This window comes from Dipodomys merriami, unplaced genomic scaffold (assembly GCF_024711535.1).
Source record: "Dipodomys merriami isolate MVZ:Mamm:240054 unplaced genomic scaffold, mDipMer1.0.p SCAF_181, whole genome shotgun sequence".
NCBI lineage: Eukaryota > Metazoa > Chordata > Mammalia > Rodentia > Heteromyidae > Dipodomys > Dipodomys merriami.
The window spans coordinates 68,307-95,219 of record NW_027203171.1 but is presented as its reverse complement, the minus strand read 5'-3'; the positions used below and the strand labels follow the sequence as shown (position 1 = coordinate 95,219).

The window sequence follows — 26,913 nt, the reverse complement described above, 5'->3', positions numbered from 1 at the left end:
GGGGAAGGGAAAAAACAAATTGTTTAAATAGGGATACAGGCTGACCCATTGTAGCAATGAGATACACAATGCACTATGTTGAAAAAGGAACTTTGCAATTTAGGCAGGGAAGAGGGGAAGGTGGGAGTGGAGGAGTAATTGTGCAGGTGGGAAGGAAGGAAGGGTAGGGGAAAACAAAGGAGGAGGTAGCAAGGCTTAATAGAAAATTACTCATTACCTTGCTCATGTAACTATAACCCCTCTATATTTTATTTTTAAATAAAAACCTCTTTGAAAAAAAGGTGTCATGTACACCTAGTATAGTTGCCTACATCTGTAAACCCAGCTGATCAGGGAGCAGAAATGAGGCCAGGCCAGAGAAAAAACTGCCAAGTCATCCATCTCAACAAATGAGCTGGCCATAGTGGTTCACATCTGCAATCCTAGCTAATTGTGTGGGAGACATAAGAAGCAATCTAAGATCATTCAGTCAATCTAAGATCAGACCCTGGTAAAAAGTTCAAAACTTCAAGTCAATAAAATGAACTAGAAGTATGCCAAAAGTAATTGAGCTGCTTGTTGCTATAAAAATAAAGTCCTATCTAGCAAGCAGAGAATATCTGAATAGAACCCTAGTAATACTCCTCTCTTCCACCAAAAAGCCTAAATAACTTTTTCTCATTTGAACATCTAATTTCAAGGCCACTGAAAGATTAGAGATGGTGATATTCTCTTTAAAATTATGTATTCAAAGGAGACAAAGTTATTTAGGCTTTGAAATAATTGACTAAGAATTAAAATGCATGTGATTTTTGTTAGCTCCATAATTCTCAAAAATATAAAATATATTCAAGTATTTAATATATACCCATATGTGTACAAATATCCATGTATGTATGTATATACATGAATGTGCATATATGTATATATACATACACGTGGTTCATCTCTTTTCTGTGTAGCAAATGGTACAAATGAAACTGTGCAATCACTGCTCAAAGGCATGAATAAACAAAGAGAATGAGCATAGAACTCATATTTAGGAATCTATGGCTAGCCGATAGCACTGACAATCTTTTACGTCAGTTTGCATGTGTCACTTACTGCAGTACAGGGACAGTATGACAACAATGGGATACCAGACAGAAGAAAGGAGAAATGAGAGATACAAATAGTACAATACTCTTTCTGATGGGTAAGTAGGATTTCCTCTGTGTGTGTGTGTGTGTGTGTGTGTGTGTGTGTGTGTGTGTGTGTGTGTGTGTGTGTGTGTGTATTACATTTTCTTGAATCATTTCTCTCTTGAGGGGTATCTGGGCTGATTCAGTAAGCATGGTTGTGCTGAAATATTTACTATATCCTGGTTTGTAATCTTTCAAGTAAATGCCTAGGAGTAGAGTTGCTGGATCATATGTAAGTGGCTAGTCAAAACAGAGGTGAAGGGGGAAAAGGTACAAGAATGACCAGGAGAAAATGGGGGAAGTGCACAGAGTAATCGAGTAAATATCCTACAAAATTAAGAGTGAAGGTAGAGGTGCATAGAGGAAGGATGTGAATGTTGAAAGGGTTGGCATTGATCAACGTATATTGTACGCAGAAACTGCCTTGTTTAATAATACCTTTGCTACTTAAAATAATAATTAAAAAATCATGTCCCTAAAATATTATGCAATTAGAAGCCAATCATAAGAATCTGCTCAGATTACCTCTAGGGTCTATAAATCTGTTTTGGTTAGTATAATTTTTAGAACAACACTAATGATACATATCATCTAAAGAAAATTTAATGATTTCCAGCTATTTAAGATAATCATTTTTGGAGATATAGCTCAAGTGGCAACTTGTTACCTAGTGAGCAATGCTTTCAGATATTGAATTCAATGTTGATCTTGAACAAAAGTAAAAACAATTAATAAAAGTCAGGCACTTTCCATGGCACTTGTAGCTCATTAGTTTAATCCTACCTTTAATAATAAGGCAGAGATTTGGGAATCTCAGTTCAATGTCAGCTTGGATAGGAAAATCTGTGAGACTCTCATCTCCAATTCACTTCCAAAGAAAGATGGAAGTGGAATCATGGCTCAAGTGGTAGAATGCTAGCCTACAGCATAATGCTCAGGGATAGAACCCAAGCCTTGACTTCTAGCCTTAGAAAAGTGCATAAACATACACAAAGGAAGTAAGTCACTCAAGTTCTCAACCTTCCATTTCCATAATCCTAACTCTAATCCTGGTCAGAACCCCGAGAGTAACCTTGATGATAATAGTAACCCAATCCTAAAATTAATGGAAAATATATCCTAAGAGATATTCATGGTCTTTGAAATGCTTTATTTGCACTTTGCACCAAATCCTACAGATTCCCTAAACTGGACTCTGAAATCGTTCCCTATTATGAATATTAACCTCAAATCTTCAACTCATGAAAACTATCATAGTTTCCACTGATCTTAACTTTTACTGAACTCCTATATCTCTAAAAAGAAGTTGCAGGTTTACTTAAATGATACTCTACTTCCTAACCCTAACTATATATCTAAACCTTACTAGAAACCTAACTCTAAATTTAACCCTATTGAACCCTGAACAGGAAAATTAGGAAAACTCTGTAGTTTTTGTTAAATTTCACACTTATTTTACTTGAAAATGTTAGCAGAAAACTCTGTTTTACCTTAAAGCTTACCCTTCCCTAACCCTAAGTCTAACCTGAACTAGAACAGTAACCCTAACCATAGTACTAATAGCCTTTGGATTCTAAAAGCCATACAAATACATTAGATTTATTCATCCTAACTTTGATTCAACTAATCTCTCTAAAAATAGTTTGTAGTTTTACTCATTATCTTGCCATTTTTGTAACCCTAACCTTAACTGGAATATTGAGGCTAACCCTCACACTAACCATATCCTAATCTTAATATAATTAGCAGGTTCATATTTCACATTCATCCTAATTCTAACATGACTTGTTATTCAAAGATAGTTTCAGTTTTACACTAAACTTATCATTGCCCTAATGCTAACACTAACCACAGCTGCAACTGAAACCTAACTTTCACCCTAATGATAGTCCAATTCTAATGTTTAAGAAAAATAGTTTAGTTTTAATCAGTTTGCACCCTGGAAATGAGTTTCAGATTGCCTTGATTCCCACAAATTTTCTGACTCTTCCTCTGAAGTTATCTTGTTCCCTAACATGAACCATTATAAAATAACTTGCCCTCAAATTCTATTATCAGGAAAAATACTGTAGTATCCATTGATCCTACATTTTCCTGAACCCCTGTAGCCTAAAACATTTTCGGATTTACTTACCATCTAGTCCATTACTTAACGCTCTTAACCTAAACTGGATGGAAATGTCTCATTTATTCATTAAAAAATGATCACTAAGAAATAAATATAATGAAAATACTTTAGTTGCATCTCAATCTACTTAAAATAGATTGGTTGTTATTATCATCAAGGTTACTACAGTCTCAATTTGGTACCAAAATATTTGTGTTCAGGAATATCAATCATTTTTAGAAAATGACTATTCAAACAAAGCTTATATTATATTTGAAATTTAAAAAATGAAAAGGATACCCAGATTAATGACCTTACTGAGACATTCAGAGATTAGAAAAATGTAGAAATATCCTCATTTATGTTGGTCAAACATGGAAGAGAGGATAGGGCAAGCCCAAAGCCACATACCAATGGCAGAGATACTTAACAAAGTCCCATGAAGTTGAAATCAGTCTTAAAAGGGAGATTTTGGCATAAAGGAAGTAGGGCATAAGAATGGAGATAGAAATGGTGGACTAATACAGTCATATAACTCAATATAAATAAGTGAGAATATAAGTAGGAGACTGGAAGGGATATGTGGGGTTCGGGTAAAGGAAAAAAGAAAAATGGAAAGGTTGACAATTATCCAGATGCATTGTACATTGAAATGCACATATTCTCTATTCAACACTGACATGATGAAGCAAAACCCCTTTGGACAATTATCTAAAAATTAATTTTTTTTGAAATTTTAATGTTAATGGACCAGATGCATAAAACTTTAGAGATAAATAAGAGGATAGCATTCACATATTGTTGAGGCTTGTGCTCCTTTCAATATACAAAAATTAGTGTGACAAGTCTACTCCGAATGTAAATTGTGTTTTGCCAATTCTTCTTGCCAGTTGCTTAAAATATAGAGAACCAATTTCCAATATCCCTACACTTCCAATAAAAAAATCTTATAGACCTTTGGGTTTTTCACTTGTTTCTAAATATCTTAATGTAATGTATTGGAACTAATTTCATTCCACATTTAAATTTAACTTTTAGATCACTAAATTCTTTTAAAATCATTTCACTCCATCACAGGTATGGACAGATAACTGATGTGGGCAGAATTAGAACTATTCAGAAGGTTGTAAATAGATGCTTACCTAGTTTTCTCTCTTCTGGAGCATAGAATATAGATTGTCTTAATTGGAAAAAGTTTGCCTTCCCAGGTTTTCTGCATATGAACATTACATCAACATTTGGTTATTAGAGGATTATTCAAGATTAGCTAAATGTTGATTGATAATGACTGAGCTTGACAGAAAGGTGAGAGAAAACAATCTACACTTCAATGAGGTTCTGACTTGTGTTTCACAAAGGGTTATGAAAGCTCTCCATTAGAAATCTAGCAGCTGTGCTTCTAAAAAGTCCTTGCGTGGTTAGACTTTCTGATGTCTCAATTCAAGTACTTCTCCTTGGAGTTCCATACTATTCAAGATGCTGTATTAGATCCTTTGAGCAGACAGCCCTTGGTGATCAAATTTGAGCTTTTCAAAATTGCTCTCCCAATTCCATCCACAAAATGCAGACAAAAAGACAAAAAAAATTGAAAAAAATTGTATCTGTTGATAGTGCATATACTTTTATTTTCCATTACAAACATAAAATGTAGTAAAATGTTTCATAGCAATTACTCTGGAATAGGTTATGGACACATTCTAATGTAAATAATATACTGTGTTCAAGTAAAAAGTTTGAGGATCCAACATTTTAATATGCCTGTGGTCCTAAAACCAATACCTTACTGATATTGACTGATAAATACAACTTCTCATAAGTACAGAAGTTTTCCTTGTATCTTTTTAATATATATTATTATTGTAAAGACACTGTACACAGGGGTTACAGTTACATAAGGAAGGAAGTGAGTACATTTCTTATTGAGCATTATTACCCAATCCTTTGTTTTTCCCCTACCATACCTTCCCTTCACATCACCCAAATCCTCCCTCCAACCCCCCTCTGACAGTATATACTCTGATAGGATATTCTCCTGCTCGTTTGGTTGTTGAGAGTCTACAAGAGCAAGCATTCCATGGGGAGCAGGGTGACACCATACGGCCTTTACTTACTGAGATTTCCAAATGACTTCCTATCACTATTACTGCATTTTGCAAGTAGAATCTCATGTCTTAAAATGTACCAGTTTTAAGAGATAAGAGGAGTGGTAAAAGAACTCTTAGAGACAAATACATCTTCAACATATTTGGTTCCAAGAATTCCGTCTAAGGCATATTCAACAACTAGTGAAACTTATGTTGACTGTAACTATGTGTCTTTCTTCATGTGTGCATGTATACATGGGTATATGTATGTGTGTATTTGTGAGCATAGTAACATACATGTGTACACATATAAGGGCACATACATATATGCATATATAAACAAATGTAAATATATAAATATATTTGCATATATATATCAAGCGTTCAGTGATTTAATGTATAGTTCCTAACACATTGTCATTCTCACAAAGTGTACATGATAAACTGTTCTGAGGATCTGTGCTCTATGACGGGTATCCTTTGTACTCACTTCCCCACTATCATGTTTTTCAGTCTACTTTCCATAGAATAGTTTTGTTTTCATTACATGTAGTTACTCACTGATACTCAAAGGAAAAGGTTGTTTGTAAAAGGAAGCGTACTTTTAGATCACAGGTTGAAAGTATCTTATCTATCCCAATTATTCCTATGACATAAAATTTATAATAGTAATAAAATTGAAAAGGAATTCCTAGATCTGTTGTTTTACCATTTAGAATGGCAAATAATAATATCACATCACAGTTGTAACTCTTCAATAAGGCAAAGTAACTGATTGTCCATATCATGTTCCCACAAACCAGTGGATCCTGAAGGATAATAGTAGACCACCAGAAATTCTAAGCAGCAGACATGAAGCATGAAAGAGAAAGTGAGGAAATGATAAAGAGTATAAGAGAGAGAAAAATATCATAATAGTGAAAGTGCATAACAGATAAATAAGAGCTGTATGAGAATATTCATATGCCTATCTTTTGACATTACATGTACATTTGAAGGTATTTGTTGCATAATAACCAATCAACATAAAATATAAAGCGTTTCATGGAGGTCGGAGGAAGATGGTAGAGGAGAACCTGGAGGCTAAACAAGCTCTCACATACAAAGCAGTTTTAGTGTTCCAGTGAACAGTACTAGCCTAGACAATCACACCAAGTGTGCCAACACTGTACACAGAGTTTGACTAGAGAGGGAAGATCCAGGCAAGAAGAAAGATCTGAGCACTTGCCAGTAGCCACGGTTGTGGCAGCATCTGTGGCACCCATAGCCACCATATCTACAACAGAGTGTCCAGGACAAAGGCGCCATATGCAGTGGGTGAGCGGATTCTACTCAACACCAACAAGAACTGAAAAGGAGCAGATAAATTCATCCTGCAGATCACAGACCAGAGATAACCAGGAACAAAGACTCCTGCCTGAGTAGAATCCTGACATTCTCACTCCTTCTCATGGAGCAGAGGAGGGAAGGCTGCCCCTCCCCCTCCCACCAGACATCATCTTTGATACTGAGAAAGGCCAGGCTGAGCAACTAGCTCCAAGTCAGGCCTTGGAAGAAAACAAAAGAGTCATTTAGCAGGTCACAGGTATCTGACCTGACCTTCCAGGCTCAGATCCACCCAGGAGAAAGTCACCTAGCCCAAGCAGAGAGAGTTCTGCCCCCCAGAGGAGTGACTATCTTCACTGGGTTAACAGAACCAGAGGCTGCCCCTACCTACAGCAGCCTAGACAATCAATTGAAATTCAATAAACATAAACCTTGAGAATGGCTCCAGGCTGGGGTCTGGGAGTGTCTCAGGAGCTAGCCCCTCAGGGAAAAGCTACTGTTTGCTGAAACACCTCAACCCTACCCCGAACATAGCCTCATCACAGCATCTCCAAACTGGAGGAAACAGCCATCTTTCTCTTTCGTGATACTCAAAGCAGATCTCCCTCCCACTGAACCAGACTGAAGGAGGATCACAAAATCCTGGATAAAGCGGAGCATTTTATTGACTGCTCAAACAAACTGATGTAAGAAATCAATCAGGCCACAAGAAAACCAAACACCATAAGCAGACCAGAGACTCCACGAAGAGACTGGTTACAGACACAGGGGAGATACAGGATCTTCCCATTCCTCACACACCCCCGAAAATTAAACAACTCTTTTTGGTACCATTTTTTTAAATTTTAAATTGTTTTCTATTAATCGTTTTTTTCTTCTTCTCCTAATTTTTATTTTAGGGGTGTGTGTGTGTGTGTGTGTGTGTGTGTGTGTGTGTGTGTGTGTGTGTGTGTTTGTGTGTGTGTGTGTGTGTGCTTATTAAAAAAAATTGCTATTGACATTTTGGTCCTTTTTAAATTGTTTTAACTTTTTTTGATTCTTTTCATTTTTTTGTCTTTCTTTTTTTTTTTTTTTGAGTGACTTAATTGCTGTTTTGCCTCATCCCCAGATAAATACCCTTTATCGTTTATTAGAACTTATCCCCCATTGTGTACATAATTAATCCAGAAATGTATTACTTAATTCACAAACTTTTAGGCTTAACTGTTTAATAGCAGTATTATATCTTTATACCATATAATTTTCAAGTAAATATTTTAAGAATTTTTATTTTTTAGTTTTTCATGTCTCCTTTCTATCATCCCCTCCTGTCATCCTATCCTTTTCTTCTCTCAATATCACTTCTTTAAAGTTACATAATTTTTAAATGTTTCACTTTTTAAATTTAAATTTTTGTTTTTCGATTTTTGATTATCTTCTTTTTAATTTCTCTCCAATCATTCTGTCCAATCCCTTTCCCTTTCTGAGATTAGGACTTGGTTAAATTTACTTTAACTTCTCCACATTTTTCTAATCCTATTTTTCCACACATTTCTCCCTGAACATAATAATTTCTGATTTGAAAAATTCATCTTTGCTGTTCTTAGCCCATTAATGCATAGTTTTTTTGATGTTGAATAGATTGTATCTGTTACACTAGGTTCTATCTGCAGCCATTTTGACTTTGCAACTACAGGACTTTGGTTGATGCTTGCCTTAAAATAGTGTTTTAGCAAAAAAATTGGTGTCACTTTCATATCAAGTGTGCAGAACAAGCCGGAAAACACAAGAAAAATGGCAAGTCTGGGTATCTCAACTCCCATTCATGATAATCCAGTGACAGAACAGTTAATGAATAATCCGGAGGAGAGTTCCTGCAAAGCACTACAAACACTACTGGTAAACGTGGTGAATGAAAAGAATGAAAGCTTTCAAAGAACTCAGTTTGAACGTGATAGGGAGAGACAGAGGAGGCAAACCAAACATTAGTACAGGAATTTCGTGACTGTGAGGAAACTATTCAAAGACTGATACAGTAATTGTGTGAACAGGTTGAGAACTGTCAAAGAGAAATAAAGGAATTGCGTGAGCAGGCTGAGAACAGTCAAAGAGAAAGAAAGGAATTGTGTGAGCAGGCAGAGAACAGATGAAGAGAGACACAGGAATTGCGTGAGCAGACTGAGAACAGTCAAAGTGAACTACAGGAATTGCATGAACGTGAGGAAGATAATCAAAGCATAACACAGGAATTGTGACATCGGGATGAGAATAGACAAAGATCAATAGAGGCATTCATGGAATCCATAAACAGACAACTGAAAGAATTCAGGGCGACCACACAGGGAATGCTGAATGGAGCCCCGACAGCATGAATGGGAGTCCAAGTAATCCATAACCAATCAACTAAATGATTTGAGAACACCAAATTAAGGAAGTAAAGAAGTTCATAGAAGATCTAAAACAAGGCTACACAAAGAATTTGAAGCCATCAAGGCCGACCAATTAGAAGGAAAATAAATAAACCAAGTAAAAAGACAACAGTAGGTTAGAGCATGCAGAAGATCGAATCTTGGAGATTGAAGACAGCCTAGGTATTATAAAGAAAGAACATACAACTATCCAAGACAAATCCAAGAAATATGATAGATCTATTCAACATTTGGAATACACAATGAGAAGGCCTACTCTGAGGACAAATGGTGTAGAGGAGCCCGTAGAGACAGAAGTTAATTGTCGAGTAAATTTTTTTAACAGGATCCTAGCAGAGAACTTCCCAAACACACAAAAAGATAGGCCTATTCAGATACAAGATGCTTGTAGAACCCCAAATAGACCAGACCAGAACAGCACTTCACATTGTCACATTATAATCCACACAGGACCAATTCAGATCAAGAATAAGTTCTTAAAAATGTCAAGGAGAAAAGATCAATCATCTATAAAGGAAAACCAATTAGAATCACCTCATATTTTTCAGCATAGATAAGTAAAGCAAGAAGAGCCTGGCAGGCTGTATGCCATGCCCTGAAGACAAACAATTTTCAACCAAGAATAATGTACCCAACTAAACTCTCCTTCATAACTGAAGGTAAAATAAAAACCTTCCATAGCAAAGAAAAACTGAAAAATATAGCTCCACAAAACCAGCCCTATAAAAAATACTTAAAGATGACCTACACACAGAAAACCAACAACACCACAATAATGGCTAAGAAACCACACCCAAAATGAGAATCCAAGAACCATACGAAAAACCAAGTTTCCACAGCCCCCAAGGAGGTGGATAGCATGGCAGGAGCTACCAAACACCTCTCAGTCCTACCTCTCAACATTAACAGACTTAAAGCTCCAATTTAGAGAAATAGACTGTCTAGTTGGATTAAAAAGCAAGATAATTCTATCTCCTGCTTTCAGGAGGCACACTTTACCTATAAAAGCAAACACATTTTGTTAATGAAAGGATGGAATAAAATCTACGAAGCAAACGGCTGCCATAAACAGGAAGGAGTTGCAATAATAATATCAGATAAAATATGCCTCGAATTAAAATTAAAGAGATAAAGAAGGTCGCTACATATGACTTATGGGTTCTCTACTTCAGGAGGATATTACAATTCTAAATATGGAATTGCCAAACAATAGAGCACCAAAATTTATCCAAGAGACACTATTTTCCCTTAGATCTCACATAGATCCAACAACATTAATTGTTGAGGATCTTAACACACCACTATCCCCACTATATAGATCAAATCAGCAAAAAAAATCAACAGGGCAACCACAGATTTAAACAACTGCATAGAGCAAAGAGATTTAACAGACATCTACTGAATATTTCACCCAGTAGCAACCGAAAACTCGTTTTACTCTGCAGTTCATGGATCATTTTCCAAAAGAGATCACATTTTAGGTCACAAAACAAACATGTCCAAATTCAGAAACATTGAAGTTACACCTTGCATCCTCTCAGAACACAAGGGAATAAAATTAGAACTCAACACCAAAAAAGTCTTCTAACACATGGAGGCTGGACGACACACTGTTTAATAAGCAGGGGGTCATAGAAGAGATTAGAAAAGAAATTCAAATGTCCATGATATTCCACAAAAATGAACACACAAATTACCATCTCCTTGGGGACACTGCAAAGGCAGGACTCAGTGGCAAGTTTATAGCTCTGAGTTCCTACACCAAGAAATTAGAGAGATCTGAAACCAACCACTTAATGAGACATCTGAACCACCTTGACAAAGAGCACCAAGATAAACCCCAATTCAATAGATGGAAAGAAATAATTAACATTAAATCCGAGTTAAACGAATAAGAAATAAAAAAAAAAAACAGAATGAATCAACAAAAAAAGAGTTGGTTCTTCGAAAAAATTAAAAAAATTGACAAACCCTTAGCAAATCTTATCATAAAAAGAAGGAACACACCCAAATAAATAAACTCAGATGTGAGAATGGAAACATCACCACAGAAACAACCAAGATTCTGAACATTATAAGGGAATATTTTCAAATCTTTATGCTAATAAGTTTGAAAACTTGGCAGAAATGGACCTTTTGCTAGCAATTATCAACATGAAAATACTAAACCAAGATGAGTTAAAGCATATTAAGGGGCCCACATCAAGCATTGAAATAGACACAGCAAAAAGAGACCTCCCATGTAAGAAAATCCCAGAACCTGATGGATTTACAGTGGAATTGTACAAGAGCTTCAAAATAGAGCTCACACCAATACTACTCCAACTCTTCAATGAAATTGAAAGAGAAAGTTCACTACCGAACACATTCTATGAAGCCATCATAACCATCATCCCGAAACCAGGCACGGACTCATCAAAGAAAGAGAAGTATAGACCCATTTCTTTGATGAACATTGATGCAAAACTTCTCAACAAAATTTTGGCCAATCGACTTCAACAATTCATCCAAAAAATCATACACCAATATACAGGATTTATTTCAGGGATGCAAACCTGTTTCAATATACACAAATCAATTAATATAATTTATCACATCAACAAGAGCAAGGATTAAAACCACATGGTTATCTCAACAGATGCAGAAAAAGCATTGGACCAGATCCAACACCCCTTTATGATGAAGGTTCTGGAAAAATTAGGAATCCATGGAACTTTCCTCAATACAATAAAAACTGTATATGGAAAACCTACAACCAGCATTATAATTAATGGTGTAAAACTAAAGCCATTTCCTCTTAACTCGGGAATGAGACAAGGATGTCCACTCTCTCAACTTCTCTTCAATATAGTATTAGAATGCCTAGCTACAGAAATAAGACAATATGCCAACATAAAAGGGATCCAAATAGAGAAAGAAGAAGTAAAATTCTCTCTCTTTGCAGATGACATGATCTTGTACTTAAAGAATCCCACGGACACTACTCCCAAATTACTCAAGCTGATTCAAACCTGGAAAAATAGCAGGGTATAAAATTAACCCTGAAAAATTAATGTCTTTTCTGTACGCCAACAATGAGAAAAGTGTGGCTCAAATCAGGAAAGCTTTTCCATTTGTAATAGCCCCACAAAAAATAAAATTCCTAAGATTTAACTTAACCAAAGAAGTGAAGGACTTATATGATGAAAAATTTAAAAATCTGATAAAGGAAATCAAAACAGAACTTAGAAAGTGGCAAAAACCTCCCATGTTCCTCGATAGGAAGGATGAACCTTGTGAAAATGGCAATATTTTCCAAGGCTATCTACAAGTTCAGTGTCATACCTATCAATATTCCAACCGCATTCTTCAAGCAAATAGAAGAGGCAATCCAAAAATTCATATGGGACAACAAAAGACCCCCAATTGAAAAAAGCGATCCTTAACAGAAAGAACAGTGTTGGAGCAATATCAATAGCAAATTTCAAACTCTACTACAAAGCCATAGTAATTAAAACAGTTTTGTACTGGCACAAGAAAAGATCTCAGGAACAATGGAATAGAATTGAAAACCCAGAAATGAACCATAATCATCTAATATACGATAAAGCATCTAAAAAGATAAAATCAAAGAAAGGCTGTTCAGTAAATGGTACTGGCAAAATTGGTTAATCACTTGTAGAAAATTAAGGCCAGATCCTTATATATCACCCTGTACCAGAATCAAGTCCAAATGGATCAAAGACCTCGGGGTCAAAGCAGATATTTTGAAAACATTACAGGATGGAATAGGAGAAACCCTAGGTCTCCTTGACAAAGGCTGAAATTTTCTGAAAAGAAATGCAAAAGCACAACAATTGAAAGAAAGGTTGGACGAAGACGAATGGGATTGTATGTAATTGCAGAGCTTCTGCATGGCAAAGGACATAGCTAGCAGGATCAATAGAAAGCCCACGGAATCGGAGAGGATCTTCACTAGCCATACAACTGACAAGGGTTTCATATCTAAAACAGACCTGGAAATCAAAAAATTAAATCCCCCAACAACAAATACTCAAAGAAAATACTGCCCAATAAATAAGTGGGCTAAAGCCATAAATAGAAACTTCTCTGAAGAGGAAAGGAGGGTGACCAATAAAGATATGCAGAAATGCTCAACCTCCCTAGCCATAAAAGAAATGCAAATCAATCAACACTGAGATATCACCTCACCCAAGTTACAATGGCTATAATCAAGAACTCTAATAACAACAGATGCTGGAGGGAATGTGGACAGAAGGGAACCTTACTTCATTGTTAGTGAGAGTGTAATCTTTTTCAACCACTTTGGAAAATAGTATATGTTCCTCCAAAGACTCCACATAGGGCTCCCCTATGACCCAGCAATCCCACTTTTGGGCATTTACCCAAATGAACATAAACAAGACCATACTAAAGCTACCACACAGATATATTTATTGCAGCATTACCATAGCTAAGATATGGAACCAACGCAGATGTCCCTCAGTAGATGAATGGATCAAGAAAATGTTGTATATATACAAAATGGAATTCTATGTCTCTATCTGAAAGAATGATATTGCCCCATTTGTTAGGAAATGGAAAACTTGGAAAAAATTATATTAAGTGAAGTAAGCCAGGCCCAAAGAAACATAGGTCCCATGGTTTCCCTTATTAGCAATTACTAGTGTATGTCTGAGACATGCAGAAATTGTTAGATAAGTTGATGTTAGGTGAAGTGAACCCCAAGATAAGAATTCAAATTTTTTTCTTTTCTGTAATTATTTCTAACATATTTATAAGATGACTTCTTTGTTACTTTTTATGTCCCTCCCACATGGTATAACCCCTGTTTTCACTGTATTTGATGTTGGTATAATTTGTGGAGGGAAAGGGGAAATTTTTTTTAAATAGGGATACAGGTGGACCCATTGCAACAATGAGATATACAAGATATTATGTCGAAAAACAAATTTTACAACTTTGGTTGGGGGAAAGGGGAGGGGGAAATGGGTGAGATGGGAAGGGATAGTTAGTAGAAACAAAGGAGTATGCAACAATGCTTGATAAGAAATGTACTCATTACCTTGCCCATTTAATTGTAACCCCTCTGTCTGGTATTTTCACACTTAAAAAAACACAAAAAACCATAAAATATAAAGTGATTTTTATAAAAAATAAAAATGACTCAGAATAAATTATCAATGCAAAAACAATCTTTACAGAAGCAAACTCTCAGAGATATTACATGACTTTGAAAAGTATAAAGTGGCTGAATTTAATATAAATTTAGAAGTATGACCATTCAAAAATATAAAAAGATATTCTTTATTTCATTATATAACACAAAACAGAAAGTAAATGTTGTCTCTCAGGTGCTGGGAAGGTGGTTCAGTGTACAGTGCTTGCCTTGCATGCATGAGGTCCTGGGTTTGATTCCTCAGCACCACATAAGCAGAAAAAGATGGAAGAGGTTCTGTGACTCGAGTAGTACCACTAGCCTTGAGCTGAAGAGCTGAGAGACAGCACCCAGGACCCAGAGTTCAAGCCCCAAAACCAACAAAAACAAAATAAAAACAAAACAAAACACAGTCTCTCACTTTTGTGTGCTTAACATTGTAACACTAGTGCTTCAGTCTAGGGCTAAGATTTTAGGTGTGGACATTTATCAACACTCCTGATTCAGATTCTAATTGATAAAATTTGTTCTTATTAATTTTGCTCTTTGTAAATTCACATATACCTATAAAAAGTGTGGCCATCCCAATAACATTCTCAAAGTACTTCCTAATGATGACTTACAAAAAGTTGTTTTATATTACAACAAGGAAAACAATGCTACAAATAAGGAAAACCAATACATAAATATTAATGATTAATAAAATAAAAAAAACAATTACCACTGTTTCCAGTATTTGTAATGTACTACATATTTGATTTATTATTTTCTCATATTGCTGTACATTTAAAACTGCCTAAGTCTATGATGTTCAACAAGAATTTTGTAGGCTATGAGTAGCCTTTAAATATTATTATTATTATTATTATTATTATTATTAAGATTATTATTTATGGTTCATCTCATCATTTGTATATGGTTTATACCATCATTTGTTCCTCACTAACATATAAAGTAAAGAAGCCTTTAAATTTTAACAGAAACTGTGCAGTTAATGTCTTAAATCTGCTTCTTTACACAAACACTTTGCAACTTCTCATTAGTAAAGCTTCTATAAACTCTGAAATGTACATATTTAGTAGTATGTACCATGAATATTAAATGCTTTATGAAAAAGTTTTACAACCTGCTAAATAGTCTTAATTTTTGTATATATGAGCAAATTCCCAAAATTAAACATATTTAAAACATTAAAACTTTTAACAAACCTTAACACTTTCTATAGTGTTCATTATGGCAGGTTCCTTGTACAGAATAATTGAATTCCTCCTCCTACACATCTGTTGAACAACAAATATTTGGTATTATTTTGTTTTTGACATGTCAAACTTGACTTTATTCTTAAATGTGCTCTTATGTAAGAAATACATGGTTCTAAAATTTCACAACAATTCTTTTGAATTTAATTTTTGTGGAATTGTCTAGGTTAAGAAAATCAATTACACTTTATGTATAAAAAATGTTGTGCTCAATTCAGTAGCACATACACTAACATTGGAACAATAAAGAGAAGAATAGCCCCTGACTGAGGATGACACTCAATTTCGTGAAGCATTCTAGATTTTTAAAAGAACAGATGCTGGAGGGGATGTGTACACAAGGGAACCTTAATGCATTGTTGTTGGGAGTTTAAACTTGTTCGAAGACTTTGGAAAGTAGTATGGCGGTTCCTCAAAAGACTACAATAGAGCGCCCCTAAGTCCCAGCAATCCCATTTTGGGCATTCACCCAAATGATCACAAACAAGACCATACTAAAACTACCAACAAAACTATGTTCATTGCAGCATTATTTACCAAAGCTAAGATACAGAACCAAACCCAAGGCCCCACAGTAAACGAATGGATCAAGAAAATGTGTGTGTGTGTGTGTGTGTGTGTGTGTGTGTGTGTGTGTGTGTGTATGTGTGTACTGGAATTCTATGCCTCCATCAGAAAAAATGACATCACCCAGTTTGTTAGGAAATGGAAAGACATGGAAAAAATTTTATTAAGTGAATTAAGCCAGGCCCAAAGAAGTGAAGTAAGCCAGACCCAAACAAAGATAGGTACCATGGTTGCCTTAATTGCAATAACTAGTATGTGTCTGCTACAAGCTGAAAACATCATATAAATTGATGTTAGGCAAAATGAACCCCAAGATAAGGATACAAATGGTTTTCATTTCTTGCAATTGTTTCTAAGATATTTATAAGATGAATTCTTTGTTGCTTTGTATGTTCCTCCTGCAAGCTAAAGCCCCTGTTTTCACTGTATTTGATGTTGGTATACTTTGTGCAGTGGAAGGGAAACACAAGTCGTTTAAAAAGGGATGCAGGTGGACCCATTGCAACAATGAGATGAACAAGTCGTTATTTCAAAAAATGATTTTGGCCGGGTGCTGAGGGATGTGGACAGTGGGGGGGGGATGGGGGAGGGGTTGGTGGGTGTGGGGGGTGGGAGATGGGCAGGGATGGGAAGAGGAAACAAAGGAGGAGCAAGTGGACCCATTGCAACAATGAGATGTACAAGTTATTATGTCAAAAAATGAATTTTACAACTTTGGGGGGAGGAGGACAGGGTGGGGAAAGTGGGGGAGTGTGGGAAGGGATGGGAAGGGGAAACAAAGGGGAGGCAACAATGCTTGATAAGACATGTACTCGTTATCTTGCCCATGTAATTGTAACTCCTCTGTCAGTATTCTCACAATAAAAAAAATGTACTCAATAACTCACGCATGTAATTGTAACCCCTCTGTATGGCATTTTCACAATAAAAAAAAAGAAACATAGGTCCTGTGGTATCCCTTATTTGCAATAACTAATGCATATCTGGGATAAGCAAAGAAGGTATGGTAAGGTGAAAAAAAGGAGTAGGCAACAATGCTTGATAAGAAATGTACTCATTACATTTTCCATGTAATTGTAACTCCTCTGTATGGTATTTTTACAATTAAAAAAAAAGGAAAAAGCATGTGCATATGACTAGATAAGACGATGTTAAGGTAAATGAACCCCATGATAAGGACACTAGTGGTTTTTTAATTCTTCCTGTGGTTTCTAATATATTTATAATGTACGATGTGATTTTTATATGTGCATCCCCCACAGTTAAACCCCTGTTTTCACTGTATCTGATGTTGGTGCACCTCCATCTTGTATATACACTTCTCTAATTTGGGGATGGAAAGGGAAAAAGCAAAATGGTTAAATAAGGATACAGTATGACCCATTGCAATAATGTGACGCACAAGATAGTATGTTGAAAAACGAACTTTACAATTTAGGAGGGTGGGGGACGGGACTGTACTTGTGGAGGTGGGTGGGAAGGGATGGCGGGGGGAAAACAAAGGAGGAGGTAACAATGCTTGATAGGAAATGAACTATTACTTTTTCATGTAACTGTAACCACTCTGTACAGTACTTTTACAATAAAAATATAAAAATGTTATGGGATGGAAGAGAATATTTTTCCTATTTTACCCATATAATATCGTTAACAAAGAAATTAATGAAAAACACTGATATGTAGATATTTTGAATAAATGTGTTTGTGTATGTGTGTGTGCGTGCCTGCTCATTTTCGTTCTCAGAGTTTGAATTCAGTGCATCAAGGTCCCGCTAGGCCATTCCTCTCTAGATGGATGAGCTACTATATAAGCTACATCTCCATTCTTGGCTCTTTGCTAGTTCATTAATTTTTTTAATATTTTTATTATTTTTTTTATTGTGAACATACTGTACAGAGGGGTTACAATTACATGGGCAAGATAATGAGTACATTTCTTATCAAGCATTGTAGCCTCCTCCTTTGTTTACCCTTCACATTCCTTCCCAGGCTCCCCCCACACCCCCTACCCCAGCCTCCCCCCCACGCCAAAGTTGTAAAGTTCGTTTTCGACATGACAACTTGTACTTCTCATTGTTGCAACGTGTCCACCTGTATCCTTAAACGACTTGTTGTTCCCCTTCTCCTCCACAAATTATACCGACATCAAATATAGTGAAAGCAGGGGTTATACTGTGGGGGAGGGATATACAAAGCAACAAAGAAATAATTTTATAAATGCGTTAGAAAAAATTTCATGAAAGAAAAAAACATTTAAATACATATGTAAGGGTTCATTTTCCTAACATCACATTATCTGACCTTTTCTGCTTGACTCATACATATACTAGATATTGCAAATAAGGGAAACCATGGGACCTATGTTTCTTTGGGCTTGGCTTACTTCACTTAATATAATTTTTTCCAAGCCTTTCCATTTCCTAACAAATGGGGCAATGTCATTCTTTCTGATGGAGGCATAGAATCCCATTGTAATTTTTTTTAAATAATCTCACGAATATTTTTTTGTCCTGATTGGCTTCCAACGGTTATCCACAGATCTCAGGTTCCTGAGCAGATACCCGAGTAGACAGGATTACAGGTGTGACCAACCAGCACAAGGTTTTCAGAATAATTTAAAAAGTAGACGAAAATTTACTTCATGGAGGCTTGTTTATCATCTCCCGCTTTTAAAGCATTTTGGAGTGATTATATGTGAATTTATTTCATTTTTGGATTCTTAAAAGACAGTAAGTGATGGTATTTAAACGTTTTAATCTTTTTTTTTTTAATTGGTCATTTGGCATGAACTCTGGGCTTGGGCGCTCTCCCTGCATCTTTCAGCTGAAGGTGAGTGCTCTACCCCTTGAGCAACAGTGCCACTTCTGTTTTCCTAGTAGTTTATTGGAGATAAGAGTCTCACAGTCTTTCCAGCCTGGGCTTGCTTTGAAGCGCATTCCTCAGATCTCAGCTTCCTCTGTAGCCAGGATTATAGGTGGGAGCCACCAGCTACCGGCTAGTTTTAGTACCTTTTTTTTTTTTTTATTTTTTTGGGGGGTCCAGTCGTGGGGCCTGAACTCTGGGCCTGGGCACTGTCCCTTAGCTCTTCAGCTCAACGCTAGTGCTCTACCACGTGAGTCACAGTGCCACTTCCGCCTTTTTATCTTTCTTGCTTATGTGGTGCTGAGGAATCGAACCCAGGGCCTCATACATGCAAGGCAAGCGCTCTACCACTGAGCCACCTTCCCAGCCCTTTAGTACTTTTTTAAAATATATACTGGAACTGTGGAACAGAAGAAATTTGTCTCTCTTTAGACCTCAATTTATGAGCTCAGCTCTGAGCATGAAAACCCAATATCACCAACACTGTGTTGAAGACAAAATGTGACAGAAAACAATTACCGTGGGCAATAATTGCTATGCTATTATTTCTTGGACAGCATGAATATTGAGTTGAGAGAGTAAGGGAATGTAGAGGATTTTATCTACTTTTTTATAGCTTACTTTTTGAAATTTTGAATCATTTCCTTCCCCACTGTGTGTCTTTGGGCCATGCATTTAGTGTCTTTAATTACAATATTTTCTAACACTAAAATGGTACTAATATTAGAATTATAGCAAATGCTTTCTTAAGAATTAAGAGAAAAAAACTTGTGAAATACTTAACATAAACTTCTAGGAATAACAATTACAACTACAGGGGCAAGATAATGAGTATATTTCTTATCAATCATTGTTGCCTCCTTCTTTGCTTCTTGTTCCCATCGCTTCCCATCTCCCCCCACACTCCCCATCCCACAATCTCTCCCCCCCACCAAAGATGTAAAGTTCATTTTTCGACGTAAGGACTTGTACATCTCATTATTACAATGAGTCCACCTGCATCCCTATTTAAATGATTTGTTTTTTCCCTTCCCCTCCACAAGTTATACCAACAACAAATACAGTGAAAGCATGGGTTATACCATGGGGGATGGACATACAAATCAACAAAGAAATCATCTTATAAATATTTGAAACAATTGCAATAAAGAAAAAAAAACAATTGAATCCTTATCTTGGGGTTCATTTCAGCTAACATCAACTTATCTGACATTTTCTGCTTGTCTCAGACATATACTAGTTTTTGCAAATAAGAGAACCATGGGACCTATTACCTATGTTTTTTTGGGCCTGACTTAATTCACTTATTATAATTTTTTCTAGGTCTTTCCATTTCCTAACAAATGGGGCAATGTCATTCTTTCTGATGGAGGCATAGAATTCCATTGTGTATATATATATATATATATATATATATATATATATATCATATATATATCATATATATCATATATATATCATATATATCATACATATATATCATATATATCCTACATATATATCATATATATATCATACATATATATCATATATATCATATATATATCACATATATATATATCATATATATCATATATATGTATATATATACATCACATTTTCTTAATCCTTTCATCTAGTGAGGGACATCTGGGTTTGTTTCATATTTTAGCCATGATAAATAATGCTTCAATAAACATAGTTGTCCTGGTAATGGACAAGGGTCTCATATCTAAAATATACCTGGAACCCAGAAAAATTAAATTCCCCAATGACAAATCCTCAAAGAAACAATGCCCAATAAATAAGTGAGCTAAAGACTTAAAGAGAAAATTTTCTGAAGAGGATAAAAGTATGGCCAATAGACACATGAAGAAATGCTCAACCTCTCTAGCCATAAAAGAAATGCAAATCAAAACAACATTGAGATACCATATCACCCAAGTTAGAATGGCTATAATCATGAACTCTAAAAACAACAGATGTTGGTGGGGATTTGGACAGAATGGAACCTTAATGCATTATTGTTGGGAGTGTAAACTTGTTCAACAGCTTTGGAAAGTAGTATGGAGTTTCCTCCAAAGACTCCACGTAGAGCTCCTCTATGATCCAACAATACCACTTTGGGGTATTTAAACAAATGGTCACAAACTAGCCAGCAGTTTTTTTTTTAAATACTAAATAGTATGCAATCAGTATTACAAAAGCCATTACATGTAATGAGAAACCAGAAGGCATGTTCTCTATTGACCATGCTCTGCTTCAAAGTCAGCCAGGTGGATAACTTCTCATGCTGTAAATCAAACTGGTTTTATTATGTCTTGACAGTATAAAAACATCAGGGACAGAATAATGACGGAATGTTGTAGACTGAGGTGAAGTCCATATGAAAATGTGCAAAACTGATGAAAACGTAAAAGTCTCTGAGTAGTATATTGTGTTTTACATCATTTAAGTTAAATTGCAAAAATAGGGAAGACCGAGAGGAATGAATTCTCTATTTGATAGCCAATCAAAGGTCCTTAGAAGATTGAACTCTTTCCTCATTCTTGTAGAGGCATCATCAGATGAGAGGAACTCTATTGTTTTTGTGCTTCTTTCCATTTATACTTCAGTTTGAAATCTGAACTACATGAGACTGAAAGAAACCTAGAAAAATTAGACACGCAGGCATGGAAAGAGCCAGGAACGAAAAATAAATAAAATACATATAGCCTTGTAAAAGGTCTAACTAAATTTATTTATATAGTCTTAAGTGTAAACAAAAAATGATTTAAACAATATAATATTATTGAAAATTAAAAAATGTTAGGAGTTGCTTAATTTTTTTCTTTCTACTATATTGAATTAAGTATTGATTTTGTATAGAGAGATTAAAGATGAGATTAACAAGAAATGATTAAAAATGGACAAAAGTTCATAATAGACACATTTTCCAAAAAGTCCTGAAAAGCACCAGTTTGTTTACAAAGTTGTGTTTAATACCACTTCTATGCTAGGTTAATGCTTTGTGAACAGAAGTCATTATAGAAATGCAATTGAAAATTACTAGGATACTACTTCATAACTATAATAACTCTTATCAAAAAAATCAAAGGAACCAGGTATAGTGAAAAGGCTTGCAATTCCAAGCATTTAGCAGTTTGGAGTAAGAGGATTTGGGTCTAAGGCCAGTCTGGGGTTCTGCACATTGTAAAAACCTGCCCTTAAAAAACTCAAAATGTAATAATGTTGGTGAGAGTGTGAGAAAAGGAAATTTTCTACACTCTTGGTCAAAATACAGGTTAGTATTCTCATTTTAGAAAGTAATTTGCAGTTTTCTAAAGAAATGCAAAGTTGAAATACCATCTGACACAACAATCATTTGATTATTTCTCTCTGGGTAACTCGAAAATATATCTGTAGTTATTTGTTATTCACATTGTTCACAACAGCCACCCAGATATAAATAGAAGTTAAGTGTTCAACAACAGACTAATAAGGCAACTGTGGTGCATGCACAAATATATTTTTCTGTTTCATCTTTAAAATAGCAAGAGATTTCTCCAATTAGGCATAACTTACAATGACCTGAAAGATGTATTCTAAATAAAGAAAAATGTTGTCTTCTGATATTTATAAAACTACACACACACACACACACACACACACCAACCTCAATAATTATGAGAGAAATTTTTATTTAAAGTAAAGCAAACTGGAATTGCTGGGGCATTTAGGTCACAATGTAGAAGATAGTAAATATACAGGATGACCAAGTATACAATTTTAATGTACAACATGAGGATACAGAGGACAACACTGGCCTAAGATAGGAATGAAGCTAAATGAGTAGTTGTTCTTCCTAGTAGGGGCTGCTCTTTTAGATGTTCTTCCTTCAGTAATGGATGACATGAACGTAATTCTTTAAATATACCTGCCTGTTTGCAGAAATAACAAACAAGGTAGCAATAATGTTGTATGCTCAACATAGAACAAAATGTCAAATTTAAATACATGAGATTATCCTAGATGTAAACTATTATTTCCAAATAAGGGAAACCATAGGACCTAGGTTTCTTTAAGTCTGGCTTACAGAACTTAATATGATTTTTTCCCAAGATCTTCCATATCACTACAAATGAGGTGGTATCATTCTTTCTGATGGAAGCATAGTATTCCATGTGTGTGTGTGTGTGTGTGTGTGTGTGTGTGTGTGTGTGTGTGTGTGTGTGTGTGTGTGTGTGTGTGTGTGACATTCTCTTGATCCATTGATCTACTGAGGAGCATCTGGGTTGATTCCTTATCCTAGCTATGATAAATAATACTGTGATAAACATAATTGTTCTGGTAGCTTTAGTGTGATCTGGTTTGTGATCACTTGGGTAAATGCCAAGAAGCGGAATTACTGTGTAATAGGGGAGCATTATTGTGTACATCAAGGATAATCGTAGTAGATGAGAAGAATAGCTCAATAGCTATGTACATATGAGGGTGTATTGTGATTCCAAGGGAAATGATCTCCAAGATATTTTATTTCTTGTTGTTCTAAATGTAATATGTGATTTCTTTTTATCCTTTTGTGTTTTCCACACCTATCGTTTATCATCTGGAGTAACTGTATTTGATTTTGATACCCTGGATATTGTAACTATGTTGATCCGAACTAGTTAAGGGAAAGGGAAAAAGCAAAATGGTGAGACAAATGACAAAAGGGGGAACTTATGCAACAGTGATACTCACAAGACAATACGTTGGAAATAATCTTGGGGGGGGGCATTGGGATGGAAGAGGGAGAAAAATGGGGGAACGGATAACAAGTTATAAAAGAAATGAATTCATTAACTTACTTATGTAACTATAACCCCTCTGTACATTAACTTGACAATAAAATTTAAATATAAAACATAAAATACATGATAGCAAGCAGCAATACAGGAGATGTGAGTGGGGAAATACTGTACTATACAAAGAAGAGTAAAACAGCTATGGACAGCAGTAATTTGACTTTAACTTAGGAAGTAATAAACTAGCATGCAGATTTTCAGCCTCATGTCAGTTACTAAAAAGGGAAAACAAAATGTACAATCAGTAAACCAATAGAGATAAAATAGAAAACTAAACAATTAAGGTGAAGAAATGACTTGGACCAAGAATAAAAAATGACACAATTAGTAAACAAATAACAAGCTGGTAAGTTATAAAATATTACTAATAATTCTAGTAATGTTTTCTTAACCTCATAACTTGTTGGAACTATACTTCAAATCACAGTTTAATAGTATATCATTTTAAAATTAGGTTACTTCTAATTGATTTCTTAATATTGAATGTTTAATATATAATTTTAATTTCAGTAGCTATAGAAAAGAAAGTGAAACTATGTTTAATAATATATAGCATGAATTGTAAAATTGAGAAGCATTAGAATTTAAACGAATAACATCATTATTGTTTCATTTCTGTGAATTAATGTAATAATTCAAAGTGTTTTCTACACTTCGCTCTCATCTTAACATCAAATAATAAATTATTGCACATGACATCGTATTAGGTGGAAGGGTTCAGCACTGTGTTAATATTCACACCACACAGTACATCAGAGTTTGGCTCCTCTCATCTAGCTTAAATTGTGGAAATTTGATTTCTACATGCATGTTAAATTCTTGCCAAGGTGACATCTATAAAATTATAAACAATTATGTATATGAGGAGTGTTTCTGATGATAGTTAAAAGTCACATTCATTAATTAAATTTTATTGTTTTCTACCAAATAAATATTTATAGAGAGACTGAATTTCTGAGTTGAGGATTATTTTATATCCCTGCCATTGTTTCTATAGTTGGATTTAATTTTCCATAAAGGGTTAAGTGTATTATATTGGATATATGAAGGTAAACTGAATGTTTATTCTATCAATATTTTGCCACTTGTTTAATCCCAAGTTTAAATTATCCATATGTTTGAAGTAATGAAAATAACAACAGATATAAAAAAGATAAATCAGTGTGTAGTAGATAAGTATTTTCACCTTTATTTTGATAGTTGGTCTTCTTTTACCCTACAGAATATTATAAGGAAAATGTGCTCAAGGCTGACCACAACTGTAGAATATTATGGTTTGGTCTATCATAAGAGAAGGAAGGATGGGGTACCTTCCTTCCAAAAGTCTGCTCCAAGGAATGTGATCTGTTTTATGTTGGTGACTTGAAAATGAACATTTTTCACAGTCAACCTTGAAAAGCCATCTTGATAGACCATTTTTTAAGTGGTTACATTGGATTATCCATGGCTTTGCAAGGATGCCGGATTGCCTCATTTTGAGACAATTAAAACAGGAATTTATTCAGCTATTCTTTGTATCTTTAGGAAAAAATCCCATTGACTCTAGGTCTGGGGATCAAAGGGGTCCAAAGAAGCTACTACCATGAATAGTAATCCTAGGCCTCTAAAAACAAAACAAAACAAAACTCCAGTAGGAACAGCAACTCAGGGCAACTATCACAGCCTACATGAAGTCAGACAAAATACGGAAGCTGAGAGTCATTTATCTGATAACTAATATATTTTAATGAGGCAGACTGAAATAAGACTTCAGAGAGAGGGTCAAAAGACTGATCAGAGAGACTAATATTGGTCACATGAAGATTGGAAAATACAATTCCTTGTACAGTAAATAAATCTTAGAAAGCCTGTGCATATAAGAACAAGACAGCAGACCAAATTCCAGATATGTGCATTCTCTTAGAGGTCAGCTTAATGAATTATCAATGGAAATCTTTGTATTCTTAAACATTTGACCACATGTAGGAGAAGGCCAATTGCTGAAGAGAAAGAAAACATCATCACTCAATTACGAGGTCCAATATCACATTAGGAAGGAATCAAGCACAGATTTGTAATAAAAAGAGAAAAAATATTCCAAATGAGGGTTTCATTTGTTTTGATGTAACAGTTTCTGATTTATGTGCTAGCAAATACCATACAATTGATCCATTCCCACAGCTGAGTTGATATTTACTGCAGTATTCCCACATGAAGGAAAAGAGAAAATTTAAAAATGTCTGATGAAATGAGTTGAGGGTGAAGTGTTCTAATAGTGATATCTGAGCTTTAGACATAGATGAAGAGGGGGATTTTCTTTTTTAAAAATCCCCCATTTTTAGCCTGGTGCCAGAGGCTCACAGCTGTAATCCTAGCTACTTAGGAAGCTGAGAACTGAGGACTGCTTTTCAAAGCCAGCCTGGCAGGAAAATCCCTGAGACTCTTATGTCCAATTGAGTTGAATAGCTCAGAGACAGTACACAAGCCCAGACTTAAAGCCCCTCGACCAAGACCAAAAAAAAATCTCCCTTTTGTTGGACTGCCTACATCTTTTCCTAACATTCAACAAAGAAGCCATTTTATCACCCACAACATTTAAATCCTGTCCTAGCTACTGCAAATAGAATGGTTTGTTATCTTATGTCAAAAAGTTCATATTTTCGGGATCAAATACCAGCAATGGTAACATTTTTTCCAGTCCTTGAACTCTGGGCCCGGGCCCTGAACATGGTTATGCTTGTAGCGTTAATGTGAGCTTGTTTATTTATTGGATTACTGCCCATGAGGGGAATTACGGAGTCATAAGAGAGAACTATGTTTAGTCTTTTGAGGAAACTCCATACTGTATTCCAGAGGAGTGGAAGAAGTTTAACTTCCCACCAACAGTGTAATAGAATTCCCAATTGGAGACGGGTGCTGGTGGCTCACGCTTGTAATCCTTACTACTCAGGAGGTTGAGATCTGAGGATCATGGTTCAAAGCCAGCCCAGGGAGGTTCCCAATTGGTTACACCCACGACAGCATTTGCTATTATTAGTTTTCTTGATAATGGCCATTCTAACTGGGAAGGGGTAGAATCTGTCTTGTTTACTTGTAGATTTGTAGGCACCTTCTAGCTACTATAAATGAATGAATCAATGAAACCTCTATTTTTCTGCATCTGCATTCCTTTCTCTTACCATAATTTTCCCAAGCCTT

General features: G+C 35.3%; 1 long non-coding RNA gene and 1 other non-coding gene across 4 annotated transcripts in view; one reads left to right on the top strand and one right to left on the bottom strand.

Moving 5' to 3' along the window:
* The window catches only part of LOC138830040 (uncharacterized), a 40,773-nt gene that overhangs the window by 7,426 nt on the left and 6,434 nt on the right, over nt 1–26,913 (bottom strand). The window contains exon 1 of one of the 3 annotated variants that reach the window (XR_011372838.1): nt 4,410–4,482. The exons of the other annotated variants lie outside the window; for them this stretch is intronic. This is a non-coding gene — a long non-coding RNA (uncharacterized lncRNA). Of the gene's footprint in view, nt 1–4,409; nt 4,483–26,913 lie in introns of those variants that run through there. 3 annotated transcript variants of the gene reach the window in all.
* Nucleotides 15,708–15,809, top strand: LOC138830060 (U6 spliceosomal RNA). Its single transcript, XR_011372848.1, has one exon. It is a non-coding gene; the product is annotated as a U6 spliceosomal RNA (small nuclear RNA).